The 13,397-nt window shown below is 41.5% G+C and overlaps 1 protein-coding gene across 15 annotated transcripts in view; it reads right to left on the reverse strand.

Annotated features, from left to right (window-relative positions):
* Window positions 1-13,397, reverse strand: part of LOC124627540 (NACHT, LRR and PYD domains-containing protein 3) — a 285,770-nt gene that overhangs the window by 261,990 nt on the left and 10,383 nt on the right. The gene's annotated exons all lie outside the window — the stretch shown is intronic.

Genomic DNA, 13,397 nt, shown 5'->3' on the forward strand with positions numbered 1-13,397 from the left:
CTCGTGTGGTGGAACGGAACAATAAATCTGGACCCTTGCTTCTTCTCACTCACGGCTGGTGTCTTTTTTTCTATCTCCAACTGGGTTCAGAGGTTGATGTGAGTATTGGCTTCTATGTTAAATTTTAAGTGTTTTTGGGTAATGAGCCAGCAGCTGCCAGGGGACTGTCTGTGTTGGCCCACATAAAGTGAAGGAAGCGCTCGACGTGTCTCCTCTCCTGCTTGCCGTTGGCCGCGGCTTTGGGGACATCTCTGAGACTTGTCAGCCAAGCCGTGTACACTTAACATTGGCTCTGGAAAAGAGAAAAAAAAGGGGGGGGGGGGGATCAGTGAAAGAAAAACAAATTTCATCCTGGGACGTCCACCCCGGGCGACCACCTGGAGTCCGCCGCCCACACACAATAAAAATAGGCCTAGAGATAGTTTAGGTACTCACCCACAGAGCCACTACTCTTTCCGGGCTACTAGCGCTTGCAGCCGCTCAAATTCTGCGGAGAGTTTTGCTACTTTTCGATCAGTTCAGAACATTTGCAACTTTTAGATTTGTTCGTCTCACCGAAAGCTTGCAGTTGTTGCAGCTTTATTTTGGCGCTGAGCAGTAGCTTCCTGACCGTGTCCCCGGCGAGCTGGTGAAGGTGGAACAGGTGGCAGTCTAGCCGGCGGAAACCTTTCCTGCCGCATGCAGACACCGGGCAGTCCAGAGCACCCGCATATCACCCGCTCGCTCGCTGCTGCCAGGTGAAGCCAGCGTTCCTCTGGACCCTGCTGATGAATCTGGGCGAGATGAGCCTGCACGTTGGTGTAGAAACGCCGACAAACTGGACACACTCTTCTCTGTGACATCTCGCTGCTCAGCACCGCTAGAGCGGGTGACTTTATAGGCAGCCAGTCAGGAGGGCGGTCCCATTAGCAGACCTAGTAGGAACCATCCTGCAGCAAAAAAACGGCATGCTCTGCCTATTATGGACGTTTAAACGCTTAAAAATGTGCCCTTAATAGCTACTATGGTGGAATAAATTACATACTTAAAAATTACAATGTTTCAGCTGTGTTCTCTTGCTATTTAAGGACGTTCCGATACTTTCGCATGCTTACAAATGTGCTCTGAACAACTGCCACGGTGGAATAAATAACATGTTAAAATAGTACAGAATGTTTCAGCTGTGTGCACTTGCTATTAGGGACGTGCCGATGCTTCCGCACACTACCAAGTGTGCTCCAAAAAATTGCCACGTTGTCATAAACAGGGTTCCATTCTTTCCTCACACAGTTCTTTGACTATCTGCACAGGCAAGTTACCAGACATCGCAGGCTTCGAACAGCCAGTGTGCAGGGAGTCAGTGTTTTTAATGCAGCACTTGAGCACCACTGGGCTGTTCATTTCAGGCTCTCCGTCACATTTTATGTGAATGTGGCCATGACATTCCTCACAGTTGCCTCTGATTTCTATGAATTTATCTGCGGCTGATGGATAGACCTTGGCTCTTTTAAAGACAAATGTGCAGGGACCTGGCTCAAAATGAGTGTCATCATTACTGCCACTTGTTTCATGATCACTTTCATAAATAAACCCTAAAGCAGTCCAGATGTTGTCTGTTCAATTTAACAAAAGTATATAGAGCCTTTGCAGTGATCTTGTTTTCTAGCTGCTCACTAAGCTCTGTCCAGATGCTCTGATTAGGAGTAGCTATGTTGACATTTTGGACTATGGCCTCTTTTGATGAAGGGAGGACTGTGAAAATGGAATCCCTGTCCACTGCTGGTTTCTTGGGCATCTGGCATAAGCAAAACATAATTACCCACTGAAATAATCCTGATGCAAAAAATGTCATGTACAGTATAAACATGTTTTCATGTATTACTGTATTTGCCAAAATACAAGGAAAATATAATCTAGTAATAATGTATAAGGATATTATATCTTATATTAGGACCAATATGGTAATGTGGACCCTTAGATGCACAATGTATTAAAAAAACTAACATGGGTACCATGTGCAGCGGTAATTAGCATTTCATAGCTACATTAGCCATATTAGTATTAGCAGTGAGATTTCTGTTCAATAAACAATGACAATCTTAGCTCTCTTGAATGTTTTACCATTATGATTGAAGTTAACTAATATTATTGTAACTGACAGTGTTAAAACATTGTACTTACACTGGCCAGAATTTTGATTTAGTAACTATATCGACTTTCCCTATACTAACACTAATTTCCACTAGAGCATCGAGAACAGAAGTGTCCCTGACACCTAGTGGTGGGAGTGAAGTGTAACATGATTCTCCTTGTAAATAAATGAAAAGTTCAATCATGAGAGACCAGTGAATGAAGTAAAGAGAATTGTTTATTGAACAAATGATGATATGATTTGTCTTGAAAAAGTCTTCAGCACTTCGACTCAAAGTGTGCTCACACCAAGGAGATTTGTGCATATAAGTCAATGTCTAATATTTTAAAAACAAAAGCAGCACAAACGATTGAGAATATTTGTGGTGAATTAGGAGCATGTGGGGAGTCTGAGAGACCTCAGAATGACCTATGAATATTCTTTTAAATATCTTCAAAATCGAAGCAGCACAAACAAAAATTTTTATGGCACAAACGGAGCACAAACGATTGAGACAATTTTGCCGACATTTTGCATTGGGTGAGGGTGGCAACTTCATGCAGGTCCAAACCCAAGTTATCAGAATAAGTTTTACTGGCCAAGTATGCTGGAGTATACAAGGAATTTGTTGCTGGTTTATACCGATCCTACAGTGCACACTTACACACACAGTTCTGGATGTAAACAAGACACCCAGTAATACAAAAGAGACCAATGACAGATACCACAGGACAGTTTACAGTGAAAACAATCTTAAAAACCACTCACAAAGAACAGTTAAGAGTAAAGTGATATTACTTTAAATGACTAAAAGCTTGTATGAGCCCTGATGAGCCTCATAAATAAGAGTTTGAGACTCTTTAGCTTTTATTCACAGGAACTGCAAGAGAATTGTTTCCCATTGTCATAAAGAGTCAATTTAAGGCAAGCTGAGGAATCCATCCTGTCATATCCATGTTTAAAACGCAATAATGGAGATTGTTTAACGTGTAAGAAGTATAAACGCTACACTGAAAGAGCGAACTAGAGGAATAATAATTACTACTACTACTACTAATAATAATAATAATAATGCACCTGTAGTAAATCTACGCTAATCAGAATTGTGATAAGTGTTTTATTCATACAACCAACAGAAGTATCTCAATTTACCTGAAAGGAGCTGTCTTGCGCTGTCTGATTCTCAACGGTCATCTCGCTCGGTTTGAATGACGCACCTGCGCACTCAACCACGCCCACCAGATGACTAAACAGTAGAAATGAATGGAATAGGGATATAAACAAATAGATCAATAAAGAAGATTGCACTTTGCATTCCATATTTTCTCCATCACAGTGATTGCAAATGTTATATTATATTTAGAGCTGCAACAACTAATCGATAATAATCGATTCTGAAAATCGTTGGAAACGAATCTCATTTTCGATTAGTTGGTCTGCACGGTGCGTTTACTCATTACATTACTTCTGTACTGAAAACACGCTTCGGAGAGTAAATATTAAAGTAGTGTCCTAAATGAAGTACTGTACACTTACACTATGCACTTACACTACGCACTACTCTCCCGTCTAGTGCAATAAAGTCTAAAACCATCTAAGCCTAATCCGTTTGCAAAAGAAATCTGTGATCTTCAAAATACCTTCATTTTTATATATCCTAAATACTGAAAACATTTGTTAAGTTCCTAGACATGACTGAATGCATTGCTGTCCAACTAAAATGAAGACAATATTATTTGTATATTGTAATATAGTACATAGAATAACACTTCCATGTAGAGACACTTAAAGACTTGTATTATATTTGAAAAGAGACATGGTCAATCGTATAACTGTACACAAGCAGTTTGTGCTTGGTTCCCGATAATCACCGCTTGCGGTGATTTTTGTGATATTTGTATGTTGTCTTTCTTATAAGGTATCCTTGAGTGTTATGAAAGGCGGCGACAAATAAAATGTATTATTGCATAGTTCTCCCATCTGACCATGCAGAGTCCATCGGTGGTGTTGTCCCAGGAATAGCAGCTGGCTGTGTGTAGTGCCGTGTCACTCTTCTGCATTATAGCCCAACTACCAATGTACTTAATACTTAATGCTTTTCCATGTCTGTTTTTTTTAAATGAGAGTACGCGCTGTGATACTCTCTGTCCACTGGTTCAGTTTGTTCCGACTTTAGTCCAACCCTGACACCTTCACATTCATCAGGCACTTACGTAAAGAGACGTTTTAGGCTGAGCTGGTGCTTTGGGAAATAGTATACTGGCCTGTGTGCTGTTTCTGTGAGCAAGGGGTCTCACTATTTGGAATACTATTGTGCAGCTGTGCCTTTCCCATTTTGACTCCTGTCCTGGAGTCAGGATCACACTGCTGGTACTGGCAGTGTCCGGCTCTTTTAAGAACTCACTTACACATGATGTGTCACTCACTGTAGGCCAATCAGCTACCCATTACCATTCTGTTTCTTTCCAGCAAAAAGGGCTTTTTAATGCATTAAAACTTGTGTTGTGTTTCACTAAAAGAAAATGCTGCATCCATGGAATTGTCATTGCCATATCATGGCACATAGGATTAAAACAAATGCTTCATTTCTCCATATGTTGCTTGTAGCATTTTAAGACGTATTAAGGCACAAGTGAGGTGTAAGAGGCTGTGCTACACCTCGCACAGCCAGCAGAGGACAGCAGCAGTGCACAGCAAGAGTTGCCGTGTGGGAGAACTCAGTTACCCAGAACACTCCAGGCTGATTAACTGGGATTGCCTGCACTTGCCAGGCCGGATGCTTAAACCCAGACTTTGAGGCCACTCTTTGTCATACCTTTGTAGAGGGGAGAAAAATTGCCTGATGTGGGAACTACTGGGGAAGGGAAGTTGGGTCAGAGCCACTCAAATGGCTCAATGCCAGGTGCCCCCTCAGGAAATTCTTTGAGGAGGGGGCTCACAACCTAGGTAAAATCATCTCCCACCCTCCCTGCTCCACTTTGGTTGCTCTGCTTCCTTACTCAGCTGAAGTCATTACTCCGCTGCGTGGTTGCACTGAGGACATCCCCTACTCCTCTGCTCTGCAGAAGATACCATTACAGCTCATGGCCTCACCACTCTGTCTCTCTGCTCTGCCTCCAATGTCACTACACCACCGTGTAAGGCCTGACATTCAGTGTATTCTACGTTACACCCATACGGTTCCTCATTATCTCAATATCATTAAAAAATGGACTGTTCTGTCTCAGATGAGTGATGAACTTGATTTTGAAGCTGTGTTTCCTGATGTTGGTGTTGCACTTCCACCAAAAAGTGTTAGTGAACCTAGTAATCATTTCTACATTTGAATATGATCATGAGGCACATGGCACTCACTTCACTTATTCTACAGGGTTCAGCAGGGATTTGGTTCAACCTACTAAAGAGTGGAGAAGCGGATACCAGAACTTTGCATGCTGCATGCCCAGTTTTTGTAGGCAGTACGTGGGGTAAGTTTCCAGTAAGCACCTCTGCAGAAAATGCTTGGCGTATTTGGTTATTTTTATTAATGTACTCAATTTTACTGAAAATTGGAAACAAAATCAGTGCTCACTGATATCCAAGCAACTTCATAAATCTTTTGTAAATATTTCTTTTAGTCTTTGATTTAGTTGCCAATAAGTGGCTCTGCTTTCGGGGACAAGATTTCAGGAGAAGGTGCACTCTGTACAGGTCCGACTGAGACTGAAAATTGAAACTCTACCTAAAGCAAGCTGAAAAGATTTTCAGAACTAAGATATTTGGCATAGACCAAAGGGGCTGATTAGATTTGTACTATTTTTTGTAATGTGTATATGAAGAATAAAATACAGAATTGATATGAAAGATAAATATATTAGTTTACTATTTTACAATATTGTGTAATCTCTAGATAAAGGTGATTACTGCACTTCCCTGTTTATTGTTTTATCAAAGGCGTGACACAGTGGATCATGAAATATTGCTGCATAGATTAAATAATGTTGGTCTATTAAATCATTTGTTTAGACCGCTGGTTTTTGCTTGTTGTTTCCGTAGCAAGATAGATTTTACGGGATGTATTTTATGTATGCATCCATCGACGGTGGCGCTCGGCTTTACGTGACGTACGGGTTTTTCGCGGCGCCGACGTCGGATCTGATCACCACTTGCTTGTGACTTCAATCCGACTAAAATTGAAAAGAGTGGCCGGACGCAACACCGTTCGGTCATTTGCCTCCGAGAAATTGAAGGACCGCGTGAACGCCGAGCACTTCCACATTGAACTCGCTAATCGATTCCAGATTCTTGACAACTCGGCCAGCATCGAAGAACAATGGGCACAGATCAAGGATGCTGCCATAGAGACGGCAGAGAGAACGATTGGTCGACGGCGTAGAACGCAGCGAGAACGGTGGATTTAGGACCGGACATGGTCGTTGCTCGATGAAAGACGGGTCAAGAAACATCAGCGCGATCAAGCAAAGACCGAAGAGGAGCGAAATGAAGCAACGCAGGCGTACCGAGAACTCGACCGCAGGGTCAAGAGGAGTTGCCGAGCAGACAAGAAGGACTGGCTGGACCGGAAGGGCACTGAAGCACAACTGGCTGCGGACCAGGGTGACAGCAGGACTCTTTTTCGTGTGGTCAGAGATCTCACTCGGGCCCGAAGCGGTTCCACTGGGCCGATAAGGGATACAACCGGCAGGATGCTAGTTAGCAAAGAAGACCAGGACGCGCATTGGGTGGAACATTTCAAAGACACCCTAAACCAGCCGGCTCCCGTAGCCACGCACGACTTTACAGTCTTTCCTCCTTCCTGTGAGCTGGAAGTGGACATGAGCGACATCATGGATGCTGAGGTCGCTGCAGCGATTCGTCATCTGAAAAACAACAAAGCACCTGGTCTTGACCAAATCTCAGCAGAAATGCTGAAAGCGGGTGGTGATGAAGTTGTACGGGTGCTCACTACGCTGCTCAATGACTGCTGGCACATGGAACGTGTCCCAAATGACTGGAGACAGGGTGTCATCGTCAAATTACCTAAGAAAGGTAATCTCGCAGACTGTAACAATTGGAGAGGCATCACCCTTCTGTCTGTTCCAGGCAAGGTATTTTGTCTCGTCCTCCTCAAACGGATACTGCGAGCAGTTGATCAGGCTCTAAGGGACGAACAGGCCGGGTTTAGAAGCGGTCGGTCGTGCACTGAACAAATCTTTGCTCTTCGAAACATCATTGAACAAAGCTCCGAATATCAGAAACCGCTCTTGGTCAACTTTATAGACTTTAAGAAGGCGTTTGACAGCGTCCACCGGAAATCGCTTTGGAACATCGCACGGCTATATGGCATTCCACAGCGGTTTATCGCCATTTTCCAGAACTTATATCAGGATTCTAGCTGTTGCATCCGGACGGACACAGGTCATACTGCCTTTTTCACCATCGAGACTGGAGTCAGACAGGGCTGCATTCTTTCACCATTCTTTTTCCTCATGATGATGGACTTCGTCATGCGACGAGCACTAACTCAGCCAGCGTCTGGAATTCCGTGGACAGGCCAGGGACGCCTGACCGACCTGGAATTCGCCGACGATATTGTGCTATTGGCGCAGAATGGGAAAGTCTTACAGGAGATGACCACTAGCCTGGAGCACGAAGCAGCCAAAGTTGGGTTACGGATCAGCACTGACAAGACCAACGTCATGGCCGTCGGCCGGATGACACCGGTGCGGATCACGGTGAGCAACCAGCTGATCGAAGAAGTCAAACAGTTCACCTACCTTGGCAGCATTGTGGCTGCGGATGGTGGGACTAACGTGGATGTCAATCGCAGAATCGGCAGAGCATTTGCAGTCTTCCAACAGCTACAACCGATTTGGGCTAGGCGAACTATCCACACCAACAGCAAACTTCGCCTGTTTAATAGCATCATCATCCCAACCGCCATCTATGCATCTGAAACTTGGAAGAGCTCGAGGGCAGTCATCCACAAGCTGAATGTGTTTCAACAACGATGCCTGAGAAGAATACTCGGTGTATCATACCGTGATCGTATTTCAAATGAAGAAATTCTAAGAAGAACAAACTCCCGCAGCCTGGCAGAAATGGTCGTAGAGCGAAGAATGCGCTTTGCAGGACACATTCTACGGATGTCTGACCACCGCCACGCAAAGATCGCGCTGCGCTGGACGCCGCCACGGGGGAAGAGAAGAGTAGGGCGGCCGCGGAATACTTGGCGACGAACATTCATGGAAGATCTACGAGCGCTCGATGTCAAGTGGGAAGATGTGGAAATCGACGCTTCCGACCGAGCCCGCTGGCGAATGCTTGTTGCCCGATGCGCCCCGCTGCGCGGACGGAACTAACTACTACTAACTACTATTAAATCATTTAAAAATTATTGAAGTAATCTCAGAGAGGCTATTCGGGTTAAATAAAGGTTAAATAAATAAAGAGAGAAATAAAATGGCTCTTTCCACAGGTAATGGCTAATTCCCTGCTTTTCTTGTAATACTTGATTTAATCTCCCATCCCTTCAGTTCTCTCATCTTCGTGTAATGTACTTCTCTAATCAAATATCATTCGTTGTTATACCCCCTCTCATAAAGGGGTCTTCTACTCTCATGTTTAGTTAATCTGTCAAAGAGTTCTAGTCTGTTGTCTGCAAAAATACAACAAAATACAACAAAGATTCATTCTTCTCCCTTCCTGAATTCCTTTCTTAATATCCTTCTGGTGAATGAAAAAACTAAATCCTTTAGTCTAGGACTATTTGTGATGTACACTAATCTAACATGTTAATATCCCGTCTGTGCTAACGAGTGATAATCCCAATAATACAGAACTAAAATAGAGTAAATGAAGTTGAGATCTAGACATGTATTTACAGTTCTCTAGTCTCTTTTATTCCACTCATTTTTATTCAAAACATCCTATTGAATTTGTTTTTACTGTCTACAACAATAGTGTTTAGTTGAAAGGGTAGACATGCATGCACCCCTTTGTCCCTTATTAACTTACAACTGTACCACACTCAAAATATCACTCAGACCCTTCATACATGACATTTAAACTTTCTTCACTTTCTGTAAATCTCTCTAATCAGGAGTAATGCGTATGTGTATTTAACTAGTCTAACAAAATTTATCATCTATGAGCTTCATTTCAATTTAATACAAATTTGTTTCCTTCGCTGAGCGCCATTTGTGAAAGGCATAAAAAAGTTCCATTATAAATGTATCCATTTCATTTAAACTGTATTTGATCCTATTAAGTTGGTGTTAAGTCTACTCATGTCACGAACTACATTTCCCATCCTGCACTGCGGGCCACAAACATCTCTGCCATGCACTGCAAATCCCAGATCACACACCTGCATTAAATTCACAGCACAGTCACAGCCACAGTATAAAGACTTTCAATTCACTCACAGATTGTGCAGTATACGCTCCATTCCTCGTGTTTGTGACCATTGCACTGTCTTATTTAAATATTGAGACTTGTGTTTCGTATACATTGTATTACATGTCCATAGCACACCGTATATAATATATATTTGTATATTCACACATTACTTTATTCTATTCAACAGTCTACGGTTCAGTAAAGAAACAAGTCTCTCAAACTACACTGCTGCAGAGACTGTAACTGAACTAAACTAATAAACATGTCACTGCAGTGAGACCCACATCAGCACAACAGGTCACATCAACAGCAAAAGAAACCACCACGTAACATGCAACACTGTCCGATCCAGACACATGTAATCCATGCAGATCCTAATTCAACATTAACTATTCATCTTATTCTAATGTGAAGGACTCAACACATCTGGAATAGACAGAAAATGTGTTACAAAAAGTTTGAAAATAAGTGTAGACTAATATTACCATCAAATCTTACTAATTATTCATCACTGGACATAGGCACTGTTTAAAGAGGAATATACAGCAAATTATTCATCACAGTGCAACACAAATACCTCACGCCAAAAGAACTCACACTGCTCAACTTAGAAAAACAGCAGTTACATTATTATTATTGTTGTTTATTTATTTATTTATCGCTTTGAGTTCATTGCAATCGGGACGCGAGTGACCAGTTGGCATGGCAACATCAGGGCACGTAAAGCTTTATAGACACATACAATGTCACGACTTCCCCTTTAAGCAGCGTGCTGAAGAGCATGTGAATGCACGCTGCTGTGCAAGGTGAGCGAGCACCTGCTTTTTCGTTGTTGACATTCGTGACATTTGGACACGTGCATTTGTTATGTCTCCTCCCTGTTCCGTCATTGGCCGTTGTGTCACGTGTGTCCGAATTGCTCTCAGCCGTCAGCCATTACGAAGCTGATTATGTATGTGTATATACCGCGCGCCTCCCAGCACACGGCGCGGAATATTAGAGTAGTTTGAATGAGTTATAGTCACTTAGTTTAGAGTCCTTATGATAGATAACCATAGTCTTAGTTCATGCCATGGTTCATGTTTAGGTTCAATAGTTTAGTTCAGGCTGGTTTCTCCGCCCCCAGTCCCGCGCTATAGTTCATGTTTCTTGTTTTGTTTCTCGACCCTGTATTTCCATGACCGCGACCTTGATTCCTGCCTCGTCCCTTTATGCCTGTTTGCCGATCGCCTGAACTTTGCATGTTACTGGATTACGTTTGTGGATCACGTTTTGGATTTGTCTGCCTGTCTCTCTCTTAAATAAACCTGTTCTACTGCGATTGCACCCTACCTTATCTCCGTTACGTCACGATATGTGACATACAGGAATTAAAGATACACAAATTTAGTGATGGGTTATTCCAGCTCTTTTCAGTGAGTCAGTTCATTCGGCTCAGCAATAAACTCCCAAACGACTCTTCATTCAGTACGACTAATGGCTTTTATAATTCAGCTAAATTTAGCAATATTTGGACCCATGATTAGTATGTGTGCACATATCACTTAACTTGTTCAGTGTAGGCTAATTATACTAACTTTTAATTGTACACCATTTTGGATTATGTTTTGCATAAAACCTTAAATAATATAAAAACAGACATTATTACCCATGTGTATTAAGTGTTTTATTTAGCTTGATCTATCCAAATCTCAAACCATTCCAAACAGATCACACTCACTGCACTGCTGGACTACAGGTCTAATACGGCTGTGAAGGTTATCAGTACTCTCTAAAAACAAATGTTCAGGCTCAACAAAACATTAACGCAACAGTTTGCAAAACATCAATCATTTTGAGTTATGACAACTTTAAATTCATTTCAACCAACGAACTGCACCGAGTTAGAGAATTACCTTTTCCTCTACGATCAAATGTATTTTCAATTAAAACTTATTTAATAATTTGTATAATAAACAAGTTTTTAACCCCTTTCGCCCCGACACTAGCGTTCATTCCGCCGGCGGAATGGAAAACTACTTATCGGACATTTCCAATTAGTATAGATAAATGAATTATTGTATCACCGCAGTTCTGGTATAAGATTAGTCAGGACACTGGTGGCTTTCTGTGTGTGCAGTTTCATGACTGTGTGCTTAACTGCTAGTGTGCAGGGGAATGGGAAAGGGTGGAGTTTGAGCTCCCTGCTGGGCAAACAATTCACACCTCTCCATGAAAACATTGAGACAGAGATAAATCGGAGAGCAGGACTAAAGCTTTTTTGACAGTAAAACACCGTATACAACTGCCACAATAAAATTATAACATTTAAACCAAAGATCGGTCTTGTGTAAACGTTTACTACCTTACATTTCCTACATAGACGAAAATCCAGTTCACTCGCGGTTTTATAAATCACGCACATTTCCATCGGTATAAAGTCCATCAGCTTTATTGAAGAAAACAAACGCAAAGTTCCATATTTAGTCACAAATGTCCTCTTCAAAATGCATTAAGTGTTTTGATATCCTACTCCTCTGGAATTTAGTAATTAGCCATAAACGGAACTGAGACACATTCTTAAAAAAAAAAAAAGCTAATCTGCTTTGGCTATGCTGGACAACCCGCCTCCTAAATTATAATTGGGCAGTCTAACTTGATTGACACCCACTTGGACCAATTGTAGATGCTTCTAGCTTTCAAACAAGCCCAAACTCGACATGATTGACCACTCAGAGGCTGAGAAAATCAAACGGAGATGTTTGGTGCCATTTGGAGAGGCTGTTTTGTGCCTTTAAAAGAATAATAATAATAATAATAATAATAATAATAATAATAATAATAATAATAATTGTTTGCTATTTCTAGAAGTCTGCAACGTTTAAAGGCTTTGTGTCATTTTTATAAGCTTTGTGCCATTTGGAGAGGTTTGGTGCCATGGTCCTGCCATGACCATTCCATGTGTTGACTCTTTCACGTCATTTAACACTAATCAGTATTAAAAATATTAACATGGATATCTGAGTCTGATAATAAAATTTACTTTTACTTACAGTCAAATTTGGTAGTGTTTAGGACATTTAACACCCTTCCGTCCAAAAGAAACCAAAAGGGGGTACAAACTTTTACACTCCACTGTATTTCGTTGAAATTGCGCTTATAGAACAACTGAACAGCAACGTTTCCACACAGGTTTTAGTGAAGTGTTTAACAATAACAACTTGACTTGAAATGGATGATGTTTCATTAGCGTGGCCTGTGCCCAAATCCTGCACGACTGCGTATCTAGGTACACTACACACGGTCTGAACGAATGGAGTCTCTACCGCACCTAGTGCACTAGAGATAGAGGTTCCATACAAGGTGATTTGGGACGGAGCCAGTGCACAGAAACCGTTTCCCTGCGAGAGGCGCAGGTGGAGCTGGAGCTGTGTGACTGATTTGTGCACCTGTGACTACAGAACTACCTCAAGTCTCCACACAGAGAGCTGTTCAAGAGAAAAACACTCCTAAAGAACAAATCACTGCGTCAGCGAGACATCAACCCTTTAACTAGACGTTCATTCCAATTCCACACAAACACCGCGGAACTATTTAGGGCTGAGAGACAGTTCAAAAAGCACTGAAAATAAAGTGTTAGTAACGAGGACACGTTGCTGGTCCATAAAAAATAATGCTATCTATATAACTCTATTTATAAATGTTTATATATATTTATCTTATTTAGTTAGTTTACATTTATATTATATATAAGTACTAATGCATTATTTTTTTTATGGATTCACAAAAAGCACCGAATTAAACTACAGTCCTAAATTAATAATATATATATATATATATATATATATATATATATATATATATATATATATATATATATATATATATATATGTGTGTGTGTGTGTGTGTGTGTGTGTGTATTGGGTT

This window comes from Ictalurus punctatus, unplaced genomic scaffold, assembly GCF_001660625.3.
Source record: "Ictalurus punctatus breed USDA103 unplaced genomic scaffold, Coco_2.0 Super-Scaffold_100046, whole genome shotgun sequence".
Lineage (NCBI taxonomy): Eukaryota > Metazoa > Chordata > Actinopteri > Siluriformes > Ictaluridae > Ictalurus > Ictalurus punctatus.